Raw genomic sequence first — 16838 nt, 5'->3', positions numbered from 1 at the left:
CCATACAAAACAGGCAACAAGCTGCATTTACTCACAGGCTGTAGTTTGCTGACACTTGATCTGGAAAACTATCTTGTCCAGATATCAATAGGATATGAAAACTGAGTTTCATTAATTGCTCCATATTCTGCCTCCACCCAATGGCTCCATTAAAAATCACAGCAAATCTCCAAAAAGCACTGTCTGTATGACAAATGCCAGTTGGCTTTTCAAATTAATGTTTCATTAAGGCCTCTTTCACCGTTAAACATTACACATTCTTATGAGTAAGCTAAATTGTATACCAAGTGAAAATAACAACTAATATTTATTGAATGTTTTACATATGCCAGACAATTTACTAGTGTTATATTTTTTCTCCTTTATAAGAGCCATTTTATAAGGTAAATACTGCTATTGTCCTCATTTTAGAAATGAAACTAAGGCACAGATTAGTTATGTAGTTTGTTGAATAGTATACATCTAGTAAATGCAAGAGCCAGCATTCAAATCTTCATTGCATCAGAATCTATCTACTAGACCAGAATCTATCTACTAGACCAGGGTTGGCAGGGTTGGCAGGTTGGGTTTTTCTATAAAAGGCCAAATAGTAATATTGTAGTTTTTGCAGGCCATGCAGCCTCTGTCATGACTACTCACCTCTGCCACTGTAGTGCAAAAGCAGTAATGAATGAGCACAGCACGGCTGTGTTCCAATAAAACTTTGTTTACAAAAACAGGCAGTGGGTCAGATTTGGCCTGCAGACCGTAGTTTCATGTTCCCTGCACTAGACCAGTACTTCTCAAACTTGAGTGTTGAATCGCCTGAGCATCTTTTAAAAACACAGACTCTAGTTCTTTACATCGGGGAAAGGACCTGAGACTCTAAGAGTTTCACACATTCCTAGGTGCTGCTGGTGCTGCTGTTTTACCTCACTTTGAAGAGCAAGTTTCTAGACTTCTGTGCTACACTGTCAAGTAAAGTAAAGTTTGTAAAAAGGATTGGTTTCTCAAGGTACATACCATCAATTACCTGTTTAGAGCTAACATTTATTGAACACCTAACATGTCAGATATTATGCCAAGCATTTTATCTTGTATGCGCTTCAAGTGGAATGATTCACCCTGTTGTTCAAGCCAGAAACCTGGATGCCATTTTTTAGATCTGACTCTGCATCATCTATCAATTCTCCTGTACTCTCTACCACTTAATTCGATTTCCAAAAAATATTTCAAACCCATTCTTTTCTTTCTGAATCGACCACCACCCCCCAAATATAAGTCATGACTCTTTACCCGAATTTCTGCAATAAACTCTTATTCTCTTTGGTGCCAAATGTGATCCCCCTCAATCCATTCTCCATACAGCAGCCAGAATGTAAATTTGAAATTGGATCACATCACTCCCTTTCTTGAAACCTTTAAGTGGCTACAATGGCACTTTGAATAAAAGCCAAACTCTAACCATGGCACAGCAATTATATACAAGATCTGGCCTCTGCCTATCTCTCCATTTTTCCATTCACTCGCTCACTCACTCAGTCAAAAACTCACTGAGACACACTGGCCTTCTTTCAGGTCCTGAAATGCACCAAGCTCGTTCTCAATTTAGGACCTTTTAAACATGTTCTTCCTTCTGCTGCAAATCTCTTCCTTTCTCTTTTTCAAGGCTTAATCCTTCTTACATTTTAATGAATTAGTCTAAATGTTACCTTATTACAAAAGCCATTCCTTACCACTCAAACGAAAGTTGCTGCCCCCTTGTTTTTCTCCCATAGATCCTGTTCTTTCCTTCTTAGCCCTTATCCATAAGCATTTGTGTTTCTTTGTGTATTGTGTGCCTCCCAAATAAACACCACAAAAGCAGACAGAGTTCTTGAAACATGATATGCATTTAATGAATGTTTGTTAAATGAATGGATAAGTTAATGAAGTTCCCATTGGAATATTCTCTCCATGAGGGCAGGATTTAACCTTTTTGGTGGTGTTGCTTTACATAGCTCTCAAAAGAGTGTTTTGCATATAGTAGACATTCAATAAATGTTCATTGTATTAAGTATCTCTTTTAATGTACATAAATCTCTAAGATTTTGAGTACTATTATATGTCCATTTTAAAAATGAAGTAATAGCTTAGAAACTTAAGTAATGTAATCAAGGTCAAAGAACTATTAGTTGGTGAAGTCATACTGTGAACATAAGTTTTATTTCCAAAACATGTACTACACATGTGGAAAGGTCTTCATTAGTAAATCCCTGAAAACTCTATGAGATTTTTAACACATCATTATTTAAAAACTATTTGCAAGTCTTCATAGCGACTTCTATTTCTTTGTAAAATATCAATTATAGATCATTTCTTCTCTTCCTCATTTACTTGCTGGTAATTCTGTCTTTAATTATATTTCCATAATTCAGGGCATACATTTTATATACCTAGTAATACCATAAACACCTTGAGGATATGATGAGTCTTTTGTAAAACCCACAAGAGGCTCAGAGTAAGCCATTAGGTAAAACATACTGTTGTATCTCCTTATATTTTGCTTTTTATCATCATTGTGATTTGCTTGCATGTTGGTGTGCTTTCTTAGTACTTTTTCCCATACTTTTTTATTCTTGAGGAAAAGTAGCCTCTTGATATGTTCTACTTTAGCTGTTGGAAAACAAAGATAATCTTTGAACTGGGGAATGAGTGGTTTGAAACGCAAATTTTGTGTCTCAGAGCATATGTGTATTTACTAAGCCCAATGAAATTGGATCTTTTTACTTTAGCAGAGAGAATCCTAACTCTTTAGCACCTGTGTATCTTGGCAACTTTGCTTCTGAAGCATCATTTAACGCACCCAGGGAGCATTTGGTGCTTAGAGACATTAAAGAAATACTAAATGCTATTTAAAATTTTGTGGGATTTTTTTTGTATTTAGAAAAGAATGAGATTTTGGGGACACTAGCCCTGTTGAGAAGAAAATGGAATATGTGAATTGCATCAGGCTAAGACTTTACTACAAAGTCACACTACTAAATTAAGTCATGGTGGGCTCTCCTCAATGAGAGAGTGGTAAATACAGTGTTACCATCATTATAAATTTTTGTCCCACTCCAGCCTGATGGCAGAACAAGAAGGGGAGGGGCCAAAGATTGTTAATATAATTTATATGAAATGTAGAATATCCAACAAATGATAATGATTTCTTTTCCAATGATTTATGCAATTAAATTTTCCACTTCAAAATCATTATATTCACTGTGATTCATGAAGCAGTAAAGGCAGCAGGGACGGCCAGCCTGCGGCACATGTGTGGCCACAGCTTCTTCCATGCGGAAAGCAGTTATCATTTATTGATTACTTTGCTCTTTCCTACCAAGCCCAGAGGAGGCCTCAGAATTCTTTTCAACATGGCTTTAAAGCCAGTCACTTCCAAAATTAGAATTGGAACCAAAGGTCAACACAGAGCTGTAGAATCATTAGTTGCAAATGGGAGATGGAAGGAACATTGTTAAACATGTGCCTATCACAGCACTGAGCAAAACGAAGCAATCAGATTAATCCGTTAATCCCTCTCCTTATGCTCTGTGATTATCAAAGTTGATAAATTAAGTGTGTCGAGCCACTAAATCTGGAACCTGATAGAATGCTGACAATCTGCCTCTAGTTTAGTAATTTATATCCCATCCTTCATATGAAAAAATCACAATTGCTGAGTTTATGTAGGGCATGAACTTTGTATATCAATGTGTATTTAAAGTGAAAATGCAACTGATGTAATCAAGAATAGGAAAGAATAAGATGATGATGTGAAAAACAATGTCAAAAAATGGAAAAGTTGGGTATCGTAGCAAAAACACAATTATCATACAACATCTACATATTCCCTCAAAGAATGTATTTTTGAGTAACAAGTGATTGGCAATAACATTAATATATTTCTCAGGTCATAATCTCCTTAAAGTATGAATTGTGCAGAGCTTTGTGGGACAAGATCTTCAAGATGCACTTTCACCAGCTTCGTTTCACTGATAAAATAACTGGGTACCTTCTCCAAATATAACTAGTGGGCCATGATTTTGGAGCTAAGATTCAGGTCTTCAGTATCTCTAACCACTTTTCTTTTACTCTGCCACATTTCCCCTCATATCATTTGTCTACACAGATTTCTCTGTATATTACATGCATTTTTTTACTTACCTGACCTCTGCTAATCAAATGTCAGAAGTGCCTTCTAATAATACCAAAAAGCCTTCCTAACTTTCTATAATTGGGACGAGACATACATTGGTTCCCATACTAATTTTTACTCCATGCAGATTGAAAGCATTTTTCCACTGTTATAAAATACCACAGATTTCTTATTTACAATCAAGAGAGGCATGCGTCAGTGTAATAATGTGCCTCAACTCAATTAAATGTAATTACATTCATTCCCTAACTGGAAATGACACTGTAGAAAGGAAGTCTGCACTATCATTTACTTTCCTCAGTACATGTTTAGATGTAGGCACTGGAACATGAAATGGCTAACCACATTCATTATTGTTTTGGGTTGTGTAGGCTTCTGTTCACAGTTTCCACCAAAGCTACATTACCAGAAATAATATAAAATGTATATTACTAAACACCATCTTACTATATTCCCAATACAGTAAGTAACTCACAAAATAAAAATTCAGAGATAGAAGCGCGTGTGTGTGTGCGTGCGCGCGTGTATTAATCATATGGAATACAGGTTTCCTTTGGTATGCAAACTCTCACTCTCTGAATAATCCTATACGTTATAGCAATACTACAAAAACTTAAAAATATTCACCATGCAAACCAAATCCTGCCGTAATGAATCTGCTAATGCAAGCCAATGAGAAAATTTAAGTTGTGCTAGAGATCAGTGAAAGAAGTTAAGTGCATGATATCTCAGCTCTTCGCCTGATGGAATCCAGCTCATTATGTTCATCAGCTTTGCACCCTTCCTGATGGACAGCCCTTCCTAGGTACTAGCTTCTGGCAACCAGTAACACCACAATTCATATGGAGATGCAAAAAATTAAAAACAGCCAAGGCAATTTTGAAAAAGTATAAAAGTGTAGACTTAAACTATCAGAAACCAAGACTTATTGTCAAGCTATATCCATACAATGTAATATTACACAGCAAAAATGTGGTAATGTGTCACCAAGATGTATCACCAAGATCTAGTTTCCAAAACATATTTTTTATATACAGAAGAACTTGGAAGAGAAACTTTCTCTCATCTCAGTGTAGTGAGATATTAATCCCACTTTCAGATAATTTATTCTCAGCCCTTTTCTTCTCTTTTTTTAAATCCTGCCCTGGGATTTACTCACCAGTCACAAGCCATGCAGTCAATAGCTTTCACCTGTCCACCTCTTTCTGCCTCTGCCTCAATTGCAAGGAGTTGCTTTGCCTCTGGTCGGCCCTTCCCAGGGCAGCCCACCCCTGGGGACTGAAAGAGACAGGGGTGGACATGCTCAGTCATTTCAGCTCAACACAGGACACCCTGATGGGCAATATTCACTTGATGCTTTGTCAGGTCTGCATCACAGTTCAACTTCTTTCCAGGCCCCATGGATTTAGTGGACTTTAAGTGTAGAATTCCTGGTCTACAGTAATTTTATTTTATAAAAGAGAACCTGAAAGAGAGCATTTCAAGTACCTCAATATAGTACATAGTAATCCCATTTTTAGATATTTCCAGCTTATATGTTTCTCCCCTTCCTCTCTCCGTCTCTCTCCCCCCCTCCCCCTCCTGCCTGGGAGACTCATAATTACTAAGCAATTACTAATTTCCAAGGAACCGGTAGGTGCTTTATATGCAAAGGATAATGGCTTTGGGAATTTGTCTATATCTGTGTTGAAACAGCTTCACCAATAGTTCCAGCTTCATTAATAACTTATCTGTACATCCTTGAATAAGTAACAACATCAGTTTTCTCATCTAGAAGTTGGGGTGGGGGAAAGGTAATGTTATTCTGCAAGACTGGTAAAAGAATTTAGAAATTTTTGTAAACTGTTATTTTATTTAGTTTTTAAAATCACCTTATGAAGCTTAGAGAATTTAAAAATCTTGCCCAAGAACATACAGCTAAAAAGTGAAAAAGATTGCTCTGATATCCAAAGAATTGTTTTGTGGCTCCATTTACTGTTATCTCCTTGCTTTATACTTATATTGCCCATGCCATTCAATTCTAGTTTATTTCTTTTTTCTTTAGCTAGTGAGATTTTCTCTTGACTTCAGGCTAGAATTTTAGACCAAGAAGTTTTCACGTTTCTTCTTTTTTCTTTTTTTAATGAATATGAACACAAGCATAAGTTGTTGAGAAATGTCTACCTAATGAAAATAGAAATGAATTTATGCTACTACCTTCTTTGAGAATTCCTAAATTTAAAGTCCATTTCATGAAATCGCCTTTAAATGTCATTTAAAAAATGCTTATTCTAGCAGGGGACCTGCCCTTTTGGAATCAGTTAAACCATGTTAATCACTGGCAGAGTATAAATTATTGCAACTTATCAGTAATGACTTTTTTAAAGTAATATTTAAACTTCAATAATGCCCTCCAAGAAGTCTTCCAGCAGGTTTTCCCTCTCATAGGTATCAAACAGGTAAAAAATAAGGAACCTCTGTCACTCACAGTGAGTTACAAGTACAGTGGGATTAACCAACAACGCTTAATATAGGCAATCCCGCCCCCTCCCCCAAAAAAATAGGCAATCCCTAGGTTTTGCTCTTCTGTTCATTTACGTCTTGCCAAATTAAAACAAACAAACAAAACCTACTGCTCATTGCCTTTTACCCTTTGATTTACCAGTTTTCCACATATTACCAAAGTCCTCTGATTAAGCAACCACCAATCACAACTTCACCATAAAACTATCCTACTTCTACCCAGGCCCAAGAAGTTCATTGCAAATAAAAGCAATTCATGCCTACATAACTTAAAAACTTTGAGCCTGAAATTCTTCTGCAAAGTCTGGCAGAATTCCTTACTTAATTACTGTCCAACTTGGGCTACAAAGAGCTTGCATAAATGGATCCTCTTATTTGACTGCAAACGATAAAAAAACTCAACAATTAAATAGAGTCATATTAGTCAAAAGGAAAAATCTATTGCAATGAAAGAGGAGGCATTATCAGAGCTAGTTAGTAGAAATAAAATAAAGTCAGAGAATTCAGGAAAAGCAAAAATGTTATGGAGAAGCAGAAAAAATATGAACGAGGAACTTGAGGAATATTTACAAACTGTGACAAAACAATATGGGGAAAGCTCATAATGGAAGTTGACTCAAAAGGAACAGAGGGCCCAACCAAGGCTGACTGCGCACATGGCTCTCTTCCCCAATGAGAAAACAATACAAATCCTCCAGAAGGAAAGAATTTAAAAGATTGATAACACCAAGTGTTGGTAATAATGTAGAGCAACCAGAACTCTCATACAGTGTTAATGGGAGTATAAAATGGTACAAATATTTTGGAAAAAGTTTTGGCAGTTGCTTGTAAAACTAAACCTATACTTACCCTGTGACCAGTAGTTACACCAAAAGAAATGAAAAATTGGTACAAGAATATTCACAGCTGCTTTATTCCATAATAGATAAAAAACCAAGAGTCCACTAATAAGAACCTGCTGTATAAAAAAATAAAATAAAATTCAAATATAAAAAATAAAAAACAGTCCAGCTGTCCATCATCAGGAATAAAAAGGAATAAACTACTGATACATAGAGCAAAATGAATTACTCTCAAAATACATTATGCTGCTGTGACAGAACCCTTATACAAAAGAGTACATACGGTCATACTGTTTCATTCCATTTATATAAAATTCTATAACAGGCAACATTAATCTATAGTTAAATAAACTATCAACCATCCAAAAAACAGAATGATAGTATCCTAAAAGGGGTGGAGGGGATGGAACTTGATCGGGAAAGGACATGTGAGAACTTTCTGGTCTGAGAGCAATGTTCTGTATCTGGAGAGAAATTCAGGTTGCATAGCTGTATGCATTTGTCTGAAATTATTGAATGATACACTTAAGATCAGTGTATTTCACTGTATGTTTATCTCAAATTTTTAATAAATCTATGAACCAATATTGAAATTCAGTTAACGATATGCATGCTGAAGTAATGGGGTGCAGTTGTACTCATGTCTTCAATTTACTATGAAATGCACATAAAATTGGGATAATGATAAAATAATGGAATGAATAGATGGACAGATATGTGATAAAGAAAGCAGGGTAAAATGCAAACTGTAGAATCTAGGTTGTAGCTATATGAAGGGCATCCTGTGAAATTTTTTTGACTTTTTGTATGTTTGAATTTTTCATAATAAAATGTTGGGGAAATGCAATGATTAATTAACCAGAATTAAAAAACTGTCATTACCTCCTTTCCTGCTTTGATGAGGGCAAAGGCCAGTGGGTTTCTGAAGTAGGTGGATCATGTATCTCTTGGGTACTGAGAAGAAAGGGCACTGAGAGGGAAACCAGATGAGGGTTCAAATTCCAGATCTTTTACTTGTGCAAATAAATTAGGTAATTGCTTAGCTTTTTGAGCCACAGTCTTATTATATTTAAATAGAGACAGTACTTTCTATTTCATAGGGCTGTTGGGAGGATTAAATTAGATGATAAAAGGAGAAGACATTAGCTGGGTCTTGGAGGCAGATCTGCCTATGATCTGAAGCCCCTTAGATTCCACCCACTATCTGTGAAAAAGCCAAATTTGGGCCTCTCCCCAATCTCTCTCAATCTTAATTAACCCATTTTCTGGCCTCACTACTTCAACCACAAGACTTTCAGATAAACACATATTTTCTAATTTGTTTGAAATAATATTTGAAATAGCAATTTCCAACCATCCCACTGAGTTAGCGTATATCCCTGTACATTCTACTTCTAAGAATAAAATGTCTTGCAAAGAAACACATTGTATTGTTTCTGAAAATGGGAATGCAGCTGTACTGTTAGAAGTAAATTATTTTACATAAACATAGTAATTACATGACGTAATTATACGCTCTGCAGACAAACCTCTACACACATGAGATCCTGGAATAACTGAGAATTATGAACTGGCTCTCACACACGTATGTTTCTGGCTTAAATCAAGTCATCTGGACTAAGAAATCAGCATATCTGCTACCACCTGGTGGTAGTTTACCCAAATTCTGACTTAAATTTTCTTGTATTTGAATAAATATCTTGATCAATACAACTCTCAATCTATAAATCTAAAGCATGTTGCCAACTCAAAACACTTTGAGGAGTACATTTCTAGGTTTGGGGGCATCTGTCCAGATGCTTCATTTACTTTTCTTAGCACAGTAAATCATCCTCAAATGGAAGATCCTTTAATGCTTTCATCTAGTACTATTCCAGCTTTACTTCTCTTCACTCCCACTTGTACAATGTGTGCTCCAACAAAATTATCTATCAACACTTGCTGCATTTCATGCATAGTTTGTGCTTCTCCCTGAAGCTAGGATGTCTCCTCTCATGCCCATCTCTACACACACAAATCAAGTATTCTAATGCCACCTCCTCCACTAAATCTTTTCACTTTGCCCAGCTGGACATACTCTTTTTCTTCTCTTATCTCCTGTAGTGATTCATTGTACCAACCATTCTCATAGTATATAACACTTTGTACTACCATTGTCACTTATATACTTCATCCAGTTTCTAGGGAATCACAAAATATAAATGTGCCCACTAGTGTTACACAAAATGATTTTTACAGTTCTTAAGGAACACATCATTTTAATACATACTAAGAGGCAGTTTAGAATCAGTGGTTAGTCTCTGGGGTTAGACTGTCTGGGTTCATATCCCAGGTGTCAGTAACCAGCTCTGTATTTTTAAAATAGTACATAAATGACTGAAATTAGAGAACTACATGGAGGGCAAGTTATTTGTATTTTCTCAACACGAATAGCTCAAATCTTGCTCTTAACAAATATTTAACACATATTTATTAAGACATTTAATAGTCTTCTGTAAGACTAATGACACAGATGCACGAAGAATAATCTCTGCATGTATATGTGTGTACACACACATACACCCACCCCTCTCTCTCACACATACACACACACATTATATATTATGACCTGGACATAATTCTCACCCTTAATGTGATAGAGTCCCTCATAAGTCAATGAGTCAAGAGAACTAAATCAAAAATTGAGAGAATCCAAATTCCATATTTCAGACCCCAATTGTTCTAGCTACATAGAAATTAGCTCTCTAGTCATTGTTTTAATGCCTATGTCTAATTCTTTTAGTGGCCCATGTCTTAGTTGCTTTCCCCACTAATCCCATGTCTTTATCTGTACTTAATTTAGTTTTTGGTTTTGTTTTTCATTGTTTTGAACTTTTGTGTTCCTGCTAGAATTCCCATCCTTCTCTAACAATTTAAAGTATTTTAAAGAGAGGCTTTTTTTGGAAACACAAATATTCTAGAACATTGAGAGATTGGGATATAAATAATAAAACATTTAAGAATTCTAAGACAAAGAAACCTTTAGATAAAAAGCGGGTGTAAAAACAAGTGAGACACAGTGTTAGGCTCTTGGGTTGCTAAGTTATGTTCTGGCCAAAAATACGTTAGCCAGTTGAATTTAATTCCACCTATATTTACTGATTTCCTACAATGTGCTACAGTTATATTGACTGTAGAAGAAATAGAAGGTTAGTGATAAGTCATCTCTATCCTCAATAAACCAGCACATGAAATGGAGATGGGGGTTATGAGAACGGGAGTATTCATAAATATCTGTAACATAAGGCAAAAAGTAGAGTGCAACGTAAAAGGGCTGCAAATGATATGACCTGCAGGTTCAGAGGCAAGAGAGATAATATCCATTTGGAGTAATTCAAGAAGAAAGCTTCCTTAAAAAGGTGACTATTGAAATTTGAACAACAAAATAAATATAGTATTTGACTGTCATTCATAAAATAAATATCCATAAGTCCATGCTTACATCAATATATGTTTGAATAAATAAATAAATGGGCAAAATGAGGCAGCTTTTCCTTACAGAATAATTCTGATTAATAAATGTAGAGGGAATGAAGGATATACAAAAGCAGCATTAGGCAAACATCATAGACTGTTGCAGGCAAGATCCACTGAGGATGTTAAAATCAGTGGGTGAAATTTTGAGGAGAAATAGTATATTAATATAATCCCCCAAAAATCCCTTCCAAGGTATTTTTAAATTGTAAAGGGAGAGATAGTAACTTCACAGTGGAGAACCTTAGCAGACACTTTAACCAAGTGATCAAAGTTAGCATCTCTGGTAATTAAGACATATCAACATCATGTACCCCCTGATATTATGAACCGAGAAGGACATAAGATGGCATTTGTGGTGTTCTTGCCACAGATGCAAAACTTAAATTTCATCATGAGAAAACATCAGACAAAAAAAAAAATTGAGAGAAATTCTTTGAAATAGCTGATGAGTATTGATCAAAAGCGTAAAGATCATGAAAGACGAAGGAAGACTGAGGAACTATCACAGATTGGAGTACACTGAGGGGCTGTACAAGTGAACGCAACACGGAATCCTGGATTGGAGCCAGAAACAGAAACTGATTTTTTTCCATTGGTCTTGAATTGTGAATAAAGTGACTCAATCTGTGCTTAACAAAAATTCCTTTGTCAACAGGGTTGAGTTTCTCAAGAAAGTACCATATTTAGTTCACGTATGAGTGTCTACAGCCTGTCCTAGTGCGTATGCTTCATAGCATGTCTCATACTTTATTAAATGAATGGTCAGGAGGGGAAGTAAGGGGAGCAAAGGACCAGAAATGAGGAGGCTATTGAACTGGACCAGGTGAGAGATGAGGAGACCTGAATCTGGACTCAGGTCAAAGTCATGGAGTAGATGGCATGATGAGGAGAGAGACTGTAAAGGTAGAATCTAGAAAACATGATAGTTAATTAGCTGGAGGACAGAAAAAAAGTCATCATAGTTTCACATTTGGGGGCATAAGTGTGTGGGAGAATAGAGGAGGAGGCAGTGTCTTTAACAGAAAACAATCTTTAAAAAGTCCCTAAAACCAAGTTTTTGATACCTTGATATTGGCTTACTAACTTTATAGGCAGTTCACCAGTGGACAAAAATTCACAGCTGGTTATGTAACTAGTGTATGTTGTTGCTAAAAGACTAACTCTGATATAGGTAGGCATGGAGAAGCATTAGCAAATTTGTAAATTTTGGATCTCTTGGCACTTAGTATTTTTAAGATAAGTGTTTTTCCAAATGCTCTGCATTTTCATTAGGGGTACCATTATAACCAAAATTAAAATTGATACCTAGCAGTAGGGTGTTGCCATAACAAAATCCTAAAACATGTGACATTGACATTAGGACTAGTAGCCAGCAGAGGCCAGAACAGCCTCAAGGAGATTGTAAATGGTGGCTGGACAGTGAGGGCATTATTATTAAACTAGAGGGAAAAAAAAGATTCCAGAAAGTTATGTAGTGGCAGAAAGTTTGGCAACATTCTTAATGAAATTGTAAATATGGCTAAGAACATTTCCAGGCAGTATTTTGAAAGTGCTGAATGTTTACTTTTAACTGTGTATGGTAAGATAAGAATAGATAAAACATTTCCAAACCCAGAATTACTGGTTTGGATAATAAAGCTCTTTGTCAATCCTAAAATCCCAGTTCACAAAATATACTCAAAGCAAATTAAAACCTGGAGGCAATGCCAGGGCACTGCCAGTAAAACATAGCCTGAGGGTCAAAATCAGTTCAGGGGTATGGTTGTTCTTACATGTTGGGTCCTCAGAAAAATGTAATGGAGCACTTTGTAGACCCTCTGAGCTAGACTACAGAACATCTAAGAAGCTTAAAGACATGTCTCATAGACCCTCTCAATTTAAAAATTGGGACTCCAGGAATCCTAAAGACATGATTCTTATACCCTTTCCACTACACTAAAAGGGATTTTAAAAAATATTTAAGGTACTTTCCCACAGCCCAAGGTAGGGAGGGGCCTGTCTGGAAGAAATTTATAGGTGTTATTTTTGTCTAATGGAGTAGATTATAATTTGATGCATGGAAAACCCACACCATTTTAAAATGAATTATACAAGCTTGGACCAAATACTACAGAGGCAGTTTAAAATTTAAAAAGGCCTGTGGACCCCTAATTCCTGTGGGTAGAAAGCAGGCTGAGAAAGCTATTCATCTCTAAATGTGGGTGATTTCGGGATCTAAGAACCACAGAACCATGGAATTCACTTCCAGGGAGCAGAAATTCCCTGGTGTCAGAGGAAATGGCAACATGTGCCCAGCCATGGACTGATGACTTCTAGGGTTCACCTACTTGCTCCCTTTTTGAACGGGGGTGTCTATTGCAATTATGCTATCCAATATCATCCCTGCACATTAGGAATGTGGATGACATATACTTTGTCTTTTAAAGGTCTCTGTACCTGAGAAACTGCACCTGAGGAGCCCCATCCATGCCTGGATCTGATTTAGATGACAGGACTAAATCATCCTGGCCTTTGAGCACTGTCATAATGGGATGAGGCTTTGGGGGTTTTAGGGAAGAATGAGGGTATTTTGCACATGACAGGGTTATGAACTGTTGAGGCCAGAGGACAAACTGTGGTAGCTCATCTCCAAAGATGGTCCTCAACCATTTCTTCCCTTCTTGGATGCATAGGCCACTCCTATATCAAGAGATGGTGCTAATTTCCTTTCCCCTTGAATCTGAGCTAACTTTGTACCTGGTTTTGACCAATAGAATGCAGCGGAAATGCCATTCTTAAGTTTCCAAGCCTAGGTCTTAAAGGCACTGAGTTTTTACTTTCTGCCTCTTGGAATCCCAAAACACTTGGAGAGGAACCAAGACACTCTACGGTCTCAGCTGAGCTCCCAGCAAAAGCCAGCACCACTGCCAGCCGAGTTAGTGAGCCAACCTGTACTCCCGCCCAGCCAAGTATCCTGATGACTGGGGCCCTAGCCAACATCCCATGGAACAGAAGAACCACTCAGCCGAATGCAGTCGACCACCCAGCTTCACCCAGTTAACCAAGAGATTTGTAAAGATTAAAAAGAAAAGTTGTAGCTTTAGGCCTTTAAATCTGGGGGTGATTTATTATGTAGCAATAGACAAATGAAAAACAAATTTGTATTCTGATTATTAGATCTTCAGTATATAGTATATTTGTGAAATTCAAACAAGCTTATTGAAATTTATTTATTTATATTCATTTTCCCTTATTAAAATCCTACACGAAGTAAACCCTTAATTAGAAAAACTCGTACAAAAAGAAAAATATAATAGAACAATTTGTGACCTGCATCTCCCGAGCTTATTCTTTAGTCAAAATCTATAAAAGCCTTCTCTAAATCAGTCTACAAACTATTTATTAGATTTCAGTTATCTGATTGTACTGTGATGAAAACAGCATTTTATTTTCCTGAGGGAATTTTATTTTTAAAGTACTAAATTGCTTCATATCTTTCAAGTGCTTTTTAACCATAGTTTACATATTTTTATCATTCTGGGAACGTAGAGGCATTGCAATACCTGATTTATGAGCTAAGAGATGAGATTGGGTGTTCAGATACCTATATCATAATAAATGATGTGCAACATTATGATTTAAATTCCAAGTTTGTGACACACTTTTTTTCATCTTTTTCATTTTTCTTGAATAAATAACCTGTGGGCCACCTACTCTGTTGCTCTTAAGTGTAATGACTCAGGTCCTTTATATTCTCTGGGAGTCTGCATACTAAGTAAACCACAATGGAAATGCTCTGGGAGAATGGGATTCAATTCTTTTGGGCCTCTTCTCTGCTACCACCCACCAGAGAGATGAGAGTTTTGGCCTAACCCTATCAGAGAGATCGGCTGCTTTTAGAAGCTGAAGAGGCAGGGAAAATAAGCACATGACCTGGCCCTAGGCCAGATTTTGCAAGCTCTATTTCCAGGGTGAGTCAGACCTGGCTTCAGAAAGCAAGACACCCTGCCGAAAAACACACTGAGCCAAAGCCAAAGAAAAAGGAACTTGGCTCTAACCCCAAAAGTAAACTCACAGTGCCGAATCCAATGCTCAGGGCCCATTTTACTTAACCTATCAGCAGCATTTCCAAAGCCGATCCCTCCTTCCTCCTTTCTTCACTTGGCCTCTAGGACACCCCGCCCTCCTGTTTTCTTCCTCCCTCACTCGTCTCTGGTTGTTCTATCTCAGGATAAAGTCCTGGTTTCCATTCTTGTCCCCAGCTTCTTAATATCAGAGTGTCTTACGGCTCAGGACGTGATCTTGGGTCTTCTCTCTCACTCACTCTCTATATGATCTCATCCGGTTGTGTTGTTTTATTGATAATACTTTCTGATAGCTAGGCAATCCCTAAATGTGTCCCAAATCCCCACCATAGACATCTCCCTGGAACATCCAATTCCCACAGTCACCTCCTGCTGGAGATCTACACTAGGATATCTAACAGGCATCTCAACTTGATGGGTCCAAGTTGAGCACTTGATCTCTCCGCCCAACAGTCCTTCTCACGTTGGTATGTGGCAGCTATTCCCTTCTAGTTGCTCAGGCCAAAACCTTGGAGTCATCCTGGATTGTTCTCTTTACTTCAGACATCTCAGTCACTTCCTAAGCAAATCTCGTTGCCTCTCTCCTCAGAATGTATCCAGAATCCGACCACTTCTCCCTATTTTCATACCAGGGTCATTGCCTCCCTGGATTACTGCAATGACTTCCGATTTGGTCTCCCTGCTCCCATACAGTCTGTTCTCAACACAGCAGCCAGAGTGGAGTGGTTAAACCTGTAAGTAAAGGCATTGGCAGTTCTCTTTTCAAAACCCTGTAACGTTCCCCCCTTTCGTTCAGCAGCAAAACTTTGCAATGGCATTGAGGGCCCTATGTGGTCTGAGCCATCCATCACTTCTTTGACATTATCTCCTACCTCTCTCCCCCTGGATCATTCCACTTCAGCTACACAGGTTGCCTTGCTATTCCTGGAACTCGGCAGGCATTCTCTTGCCTCACTCTCTGCACCAGCTGTTTCCTCTCTTTGGAAACCTCCTCCCCTAGATTCCCACATAACTGTTCCTTTATCTCTTTTAAGTCTTTGCTCAAATATGCCTTTCTCGGTGTGGCTTTCCTCTACAGTGCTGTTCATAATTGCAACCTACACCATACCCTGACACTTCCTACTCCCTTTCAGGTTTTATTTTTCTCCATAGCATTTACCACCTTCTGGCATTCTCTATTTATTCCTTACTCTCTGTCTCCCCCAGCTAGAAAGCAAGACCCACAAGGGTGGAGATTTCTGTTTTGATTTTTTTTTTTTTCACTAATGTATCCTTACCTCTTAGAACAGCCTGACATACTACAGGTGCTCAATAAATATATGTTAAATGAATGTCAATTCCATGTTACAGACAGTTCTCCATCCCATCCTCTTCCTCATTAACTAAATTTCTCTCTCTACAAGTTGCTCAAGAAAATATGTGAGAAAAATAAAAGGTTCAAACTTCGAAAAAAATCAAATAAAGTCTCTGTCTTCAAACAAATTGGTCTTAGTATCTTATAAAATGTTGGAAATTTGCTGAGATGATTTGAAAATTGGTTTTAAAAAGAAACAAAAATTAAAATCTGCAGCTAGAATTAAGGCACAAACCCTGCTTTTTTTAATCAGGCAGCCTTCAAAAAAACTTTACATACATAAAAGCCGTTTCATTAAACAGCCCCAGCTTCCCCTCACTAAACAGCTCATTCACCATCTTAATACTTTCTGTCTCAAGAGAGTTTCCTGAAAATAACAACACAAGAAAACCAAGAGAGCT

General features: G+C 37.2%; 1 protein-coding gene across 13 annotated transcripts in view; it reads left to right on the top strand.

The window, feature by feature from the left end:
• The window catches only part of LOC309629926 (uncharacterized protein), a 136715-nt gene that overhangs the window by 42900 nt on the left and 76977 nt on the right, over nt 1–16838 (top strand). For 2 of the 13 annotated variants that reach the window (XR_014245294.1, XR_014245295.1), the window contains exon 3: nt 15673–15817. The exons of the other annotated variants lie outside the window; for them this stretch is intronic. The gene's annotated coding sequence lies outside the window, so the exon portion shown is untranslated. The remainder of the gene's footprint in view (nt 1–15672; nt 15818–16838) is intronic. 13 annotated transcript variants of the gene reach the window in all.

This window comes from Balaenoptera borealis, assembly GCF_965194805.1.
Source record: "Balaenoptera borealis genome assembly, chromosome: 5".
NCBI classification, from domain to species: domain Eukaryota; kingdom Metazoa; phylum Chordata; class Mammalia; order Artiodactyla; family Balaenopteridae; genus Balaenoptera; species Balaenoptera borealis.
The sequence above is the reverse complement of the archived record's forward strand: the minus strand, read 5'-3'. Positions and strand labels throughout refer to the sequence as shown.